Genomic DNA, 7,557 nt, shown 5'->3' on the forward strand with positions numbered 1-7,557 from the left:
GCCACCTGCAGGATCCTCACATGCGATAGCTTAGTAGCCGGGACAACTTCTTTATGTTTACAGACGTGACGTAATGACGCAGTGGCATGCTCGAATTTCCCGCGAAAACCTACCCGTACCACTCAAATTAGAAAACATTATTATAAGATAATCGATGTGAATCGGGCTAAAGTAAGGCGATAGTTTTGAACACTGGCTGGTTATGTACTTGCTCAAATGTTAATTTCGGATAATTTTTAACCAAAAAAAGTTACAGACTGCAGCTTTAATAATAACACAACAAATTACATAATAGTAATACAAATCAAAAGTTTCAATGTCTTAAAAAAGGCATGCCTTCTCTGTTTTAAATATATTGTGAGATGGACAAAGTGTGCGTTTAAGTGCCTTTCTTTTGGGTATTGTTTATAATCATGCTTCTGTGTGTGTGTGTGTGTGTGTGTGTGTGTGTGTGTGTGACTGGCGAAGTTACGCAGATGTGGTGTCTTGTGATGTGCAAAGCTTAATGTCAGAGTCCATTCAGCAGTGAGTAAGGTCTGCAGAAATGCTGCTTGATTTTGTCCACTTCCCTGAAACCCCAGCGCTTAGGATACATTCTCTACACATCAGTGGGTATCCAAACTAGAAGTCCATTACCTTGAAGGAAAACTCTCTTTAGAAAACTCTAAAATATTGATAGCCTCTAATAATCCGCTGTATTGCTATGAGACACAGTTTCCTAAGGTGAGTGTATTCTTTTGGTCCATGCTCACTTCATTATTACTTATTTGCACCGATATGTACCAAAATGCACTGGAAAATCTGCCATTGACAGCTTTTTTACTTGATGTATGAGAGGTTTTGCACTGGGTGTGTGTGTGTGTGCGCACGCACGCATCAACAAATAAGAGGTATTGCTACAGATTCAGTTCAGTCTCTTGTTCAAAAAACAGCTGTATTTGTGTCGAGAACACTGGTCGGAGATGGAGTAAACACTTGTGTAATTTAGTCGTGGCATAGTTGTTGAGAATACGTGTGATGGTTTCCTACGTCTCATAAATCAAGTGTTTGTGATGCATGGATACATCAGAATAGACTAGAGAGGGGGAAGAGAGGGGGCTTTGGTGTACTATTCAGATCATGAGAGAAGCAGTGACTGACCAAGGTCAGTAGTCAAACAGTCAGACAGTGGTCTGTCTTAATACTCTGTTTTGAACAGGCATCTCATCTTCCCCCTCTCTTGTTCTGTCTTCTTATATCCTTCTTTTCTAATCTCTCTCTTACTCGTGCAGTGCTTCACCAGAAAGACTGCTGTTAAACACTAGAATCGGGTTGTTTTTCCTCCCAGAGTTTTGCATTTCAGAAATACAATTCCCAGAATCCTTTGCTCAGAGGCTCAGTGTGCATGCGTTTACATGCGCTGTGCATCCATAATGTCCAGGTACTTAGCCTCAATGATCCTGGGCAATAGACAGTTCCTGAGACGGAGACACAATTACAACTATGTTAATTACATACAAACAGATAATTAAGAAAATATATATTTACATTTTTTTAAATATTTGTATTAATAAATGCATTTTTATTCAGTTATTATAATAATTAATTAAATTAATATATTTTTCATTAAGAAATAAAATTATTTATAGAATTACTGAATAGACAACCTTATTGATTCATAAAAAAATTATACATTTTTAAAAAAAAAATTCTAATTTTATTAATAAAAATATTTTAACAAAAGTGCTTCAGAACTTTACTAATAAAGAAAAAAATTTTGCTACCAAATCATGTGCTGCAACAAACAAAATCATGTGGAGCAACAAACGTGCAGAGGAAAAAAAAGTGACATTAAACAGGACATGGCTGTGTGTCTAGGTCAGCAAGTCTCTTAAAATATCAGATGATTTGACCTTTTTATGCCAAGACAAGGTTAGTTTGTAAAGTATTATGTTCTGTGACTGACCAAAAATATAGTAATAATTCACAATATTTGTATTTAAAAATACTTTTGACCTTGAAAATAAAGTACTGGTTCTATTTGTTTTATTAAATTAATAATTTATCATTTTGTCTGAAAATAATTATCAAAATGTGTACACTCACAAGTATTCACAGTGTAAGGAAAATACTTGATGTCACACCACATGACATTTGACATCAAAACATATGAAAAGCACATGACTACAAAGAGTCATTTCTGAGAACTTCAAAAGATTTTTTCTTTCCTCTATCATGAACAAGCCACATAATGTAAAGCATCATTCATCATTCTGTAGTATGACCTTTAGCAAACACCATTTATTACACATGCATGTGCACAGCAAAACACACACTACACAAACCGACGGGAGCTAAAGGCATTTGAGTTCTCACCTGATGGGTATGAGGATAAACATTAGCAGAGGAAAAATCATTTTCATATACGGGAGAGGGTACATCCCAAACGCACACAGAAAAAGCAGCTGCACCATCTGAAGGAAAGTGAAGTAATGGATCTTCCTCTGCGGCACCTTGCGGATGTAGTGAGTGGGAGGGTAGGACGTCTGAGAAAGAGTGGAAGAGAGATAAAGAAAAGAAAAATAGGATTGGGTACAGCTATCATAATGCAGATTATACCCCTCAACATCTTGACTGATGGGACTAAGATCGGTTAAATATGGACATTTCACATACACCTGGCCACATACACAATACGGATATAATTCTGATCTATTGCCAGGCAATATGCAAATGAATGACGATCATGTCCATGATTATATTGGGCAGATTTTTCAACTCTTAATATATAGTATATAATACAATAATATGTAGTATATAAGAGTTATGCTTTTAAAAAGTTAAAATACAATACTGTTCAAAGGTTTGTTGTCAGTAACAATTTTCTTTTCTAAGAAATTAATACTTTTATTCAGCAAGACATTTATAAAGACATTTATAATGCTACAAAAGATTTCTATTTCAAATAAATGCTATTCTTTTGAACTTTCTATACATCAAATAATCCTGGGAAAAAATGTAATTGGGTACATCATAATGCAGATTATACCCCTCAACATCTTGACTGATGGGACTAAGATCGGTTAAATATGGACATTTTACATACACCTGGCCACATACACAATACGGATATAATTCAGATCTATTGCCAGGCAATATGCAAATGAATGATGATCATGTCCATGATTATACTGGGCAGATTTTTCAACTCTTAATATATAGTATATAATACAATAATATGTAGTATATAAGAGTTATGCTTTTAAAAAGTTAAAATACAATACTGTTCAAAGGTTTGTTGTCAGTAACAATTTTCTTTTCTAAGAAATTAATACTTTTATTCAGCAAGACATTTATAAAGACATTTATAATGCTACAAAAGATTTCTATTTCAAATAAATGCTATTCTTTTGAACTTTCTATACATCAAATAATCCTGGGAAAAAATGTATGTATGTTTCCACAAAAAATATTAATCAGCACAACTATTTTCAACCTTGATAATTATAAGAAATTTCTTGAGCAGCAAATCAGCTTATTAGAATGATTTCTGAAGGATCATGTGACACTGAAGACTGGAGTAATGATGCTTTGTCATCAAAGGAATAAATTACATTTTAAAATATATTAAAATACAAAACTGTTATTTTAAATTGCAATAATATTTCAGAATATTACTGTTGAATAAATGCAGCCTTGTTGAGCATAACATTTATTATAATATATTAAATTAGATTAGATTTAATATTTTGTTATGCTTAAACTTATATTAACTTAATTGTTAATAAAAATAGGTTTAATAGGTTAATAGTTAATAAAAAATAGATTTAGCCAACAACTGGGATGTGCTTGAGATTTTTTTTTTTTTACTTTTATAGTTTTGTGTAATAAACAGCCCATTGCCTAGTCAATTATGAAACATTTTGGCAATCTGCAGCATTTACACAGTTGTATGTATTTCACACCACCTCCTGATCCATCACAAATGCATCGTGGAGGGCATTTACGCTTGGGTAAAAATGCACTAAGCGTCCAGCCACAAAATGCATCACTGGCTACTTAGACATTTCCATCTATGACAGGTAGAGGGCGATCTGTTGCTTTATTTGCACAAAGAGTGCACCGATCTCTCTTCTGTGTTCTTATTTGTACAACACCTATGACTTTTATTTGCCTTTGTTTTCATCAAAGACACACATGCGCACACTCACTTGTTCTTTGAGTAGCAGAGCCATGCGGTCGCACATTTGATTGCCGTCAATGGAGGTGAGAGCGATGTAGAGGAAGAGCCCATAGAGCACAGGCTTAGGAATCCACTGCAGGGGCACCGGCAGCAGAAACAAGCTCACACCAATCAGGATGTTAGCCACGAGCGAGGTCACCCGCGTCTCCTTCACACTCACTATACTACACACACGTACACACACACAGAGGAGTCATTTAAAACCAAGCACAGTGTGCCAATAGCTACTATAATGACGTTTGTGCTTCACAGATTGATTGTGAGTGTAATTGTTTGTGGTGTGTGCTCACGTCTCGTAGAGGTGTCCTCCCTCCACCCTTTCCTCCACGATGGCTAGCTGTCTGACGTGCAGAGTGGAGTGCGGGAACGCAGCATGCATCCACGGCAAGCCCAGCACAGACATCAAAATATTAATCAAGCCAGACAGAGTCAGGTCCCAGTGATACGCCGTGCCCTTCAGTAACCTGTAGCACACACACACAGTCACGACTCAACAGTGTTCAACAGCGGTACCCTACTCTAAGACCACTGCACAATCTGACCCAGTGTCCTATTGAGGTGCGAAGCGACCAGTTTCCAACAATGCGTCATTTTTATGTCCATGCTGAAAGCCAATCATAATATATTTGATGTTTAATATGCAGCTAGGTGGAGCAGGACCAATAAGATTTCACTGTGAATTGGGCTGATTGTTGTCATGCAATAACCTGAACTACTGTTCAAAAGTTTGGGGTCAGTATGTTTTCTTTTTTTTTTTATTAAAACTCCTATTTGGCAAGGATGCAACTGATCAAAAGTGACAGTAAAGACATTTATAATGTCAGTTTTCTTTTTCTTTTTTTCTGAGCACCAAATCAGCACATTAGAATGATTTATACATTTCATGTGACACTGAAGACTGAGATGAATAAATTAGATTTTTAAAATGTATTAAAAAAAGAAAACCGTTATTTTAAATTGCAATAATATTTCACAATATTTGTGTAAAAACAGTACATTAGTGTGTGCATCTTGGACCCCAAAGCGATTCCTCTAGCTAAGACAATTATGTGTACTCTGTTCAGTGCCTTATTAGAAATAAAAAAAAAATGCTTACAGATTTAATCATGAAAATATGTTCATTAATATTATTTTAAATGACATATCACATTATACAATCGAAGTTAGAGGGTCAAATTAAACACTCCCCTTCTGTTTGAAGTTTTTTTTTTTTGCTAACTTGCTTAGCCTTCATTATGGTAATGATAATTTACATAAAGATGAACTAGGTTGTGTTGCTCATTTGTTGCTCTTTGAAAATAAAGTGTAGGACGCAATAAATCGCCGTCAGTGCAAACACTCCTCAACATGAAATAGGCTGCTTATCACTTTATCACATTGTGCCTGGTTGGGTTAATCTTTAGGTTAAATTCATTTGAATAATTTGTAGCTTTCTGTGATGAAGCCACTTGTATGAGTGGCGAGATGTTTTCAAAACAAAAGTCTAGCTGAAACATATTTCAAAAGACATGTACCTGTTTTCAGGTGCATTTGTGAGAGAAACTACGATGTTCTGGTCGATGAAGATGAGGAGAAACAGGAGGAAGCCCAGACCCATTGCACTCAGGACACTCGCTCCGGTCAGCTTATCCAGCGGGGCTATTTGAAACACCGGACCGTCATGGAAGTTAAACACTGGTACTAGAAGAGAACAAATAACAGAGTGAACCTCAGTTCACAAACCATTACAGACCCTCTGACACAAACCAGACCCTCCAGGATAGTGGGATTAAATCTACAGCAATCATTAATGAAAACAGTCATCAATGATTTTCATCATGGATCAGTTCTGCACTGTGCAATCTCCATCATGTCACTTTACAATACTGAAAGGGGATTTCTATTGGGGAAAAAAAAAGTTTGAAAAATGGCCACAGAAAAAAACCCTGCAAAAAAGGGCACAACCCAAGTTGTCCAAAGCATGATAGCATTTTTTGACACATATTACTTGGTAAAAAAAACATTGGGCAGGATATGAAATAAAATACAAATAAATTTGGGGAATATACAGTGGGTACGGAAAGTATTCAGACCCCGTTAAATTTTTCACTCTTTGTTATATTGCAGCCATTTGCTAAAATCATTTAAGTTAATTTTTTTTCCTCATTAATGTACACACAGCACCCCATATTGACAGAAAAACACAGAATTGTTGACATCTTTGCAGATTTATTAAAAAAGAAAAACGGAAATATCACATGGTCCTAAGTATTCAGACCCTTTGCCCAGTATTTAGTAGAAGCACCCTTTTGATCTAATACAGCCATGAGTCTTTTTGGGAAAGATGCAACAAGTCTTTCACACCTGGATTTGGGGATCCTCTGCCATTCCTCCTTGCAGATCCTCTCCAGTTCTGTCAGGTTGGATGGTAAACGTAGGTGGACAGCCATTTTTAGGTCTCTCCAGAGATGCTCAACTGGGTTTAAGTCAGGGCTCTGGCTGGGCCATTCAAGAACAGTCACAGAGTTGTTGTGAAGCCACTCCTTCGTTATTTTAGCTGTGTGCTTAGGGTCATTGTCTTGTTGGAAGGTAAACCTTAGTTCCAGTCTGAGGTCCTGAGCACTCTGGAGAAGGTTTTCATCCAGGATATCCCTGTACTTGGCCGCATTCATCTTTCCCTCAATTGCAACCAGTCGTCCTGCACTGTGCAATCTCCATCATGTCACTTTACAATACTGAAAGGGGATTTCTATTGGGGAAAAAAAAAGTTTGAAAAATGGCCACAGAAAAAAACCCTGCAAAAAAGGGCACAACCCAAGTTGTCCAAAGCATGATAGCATTTTTTGACACATATTACTTGGTAAAAAAACATTGGGCAGGATATGAAATAAAATACAAATAAATTTGGGGAATATATATATAGTACAACACTACTGCAACACTTTGGCCATTTCCTGCCATTTGCTGTTTGGCCTTTTCCTTAGAGGTTGTGATTTGATCTAATTTAAAATATGAGCCTTTTGACTGCAGTATTGGAGCGCTGAGTGAACGTTTAAAGAGCCTGAGGTAAGAAGTAAAATCTCACTCTGATAACCAAGTTAAACTCCCACACCGAACTGATGACAGAGGAGTTGGAGGAATAATGTAGTGATAGTCGGAGTGACTGGCTTTGCTGTAATGTGCTGGTAGTAAGAGAGGGAGAGTACAGGCAGTGTGTGTGTGTGTGTGTGTGTGTGTGTGTGTGTGTGTGTGTGTGGTGGGGGGGGAACGTTCTGACTCCATCATTGTCAAGCTGAACTCTGTCATTGAGATTAGTGTAGATGCTGACCCTGAGATGTGTTTTAAATATACAGCGG

At 36.7% G+C, this 7,557-nt stretch overlaps 1 pseudogene; it reads right to left on the bottom strand.

The window, feature by feature from the left end:
• Positions 1–207: 207 nt before the first annotated feature.
• Positions 208–7,557, bottom strand: part of LOC107733740 (sodium bicarbonate transporter-like protein 11) — a 64,829-nt pseudogene continuing 57,479 nt past the window's right edge.

The sequence above is a fragment of the Sinocyclocheilus rhinocerous genome, unplaced genomic scaffold (assembly GCF_001515625.1).
Source record: "Sinocyclocheilus rhinocerous isolate Xijiao unplaced genomic scaffold, SAMN03320098_v1.1 scaffold789, whole genome shotgun sequence".
Classification (NCBI taxonomy): domain Eukaryota; kingdom Metazoa; phylum Chordata; class Actinopteri; order Cypriniformes; family Cyprinidae; genus Sinocyclocheilus; species Sinocyclocheilus rhinocerous.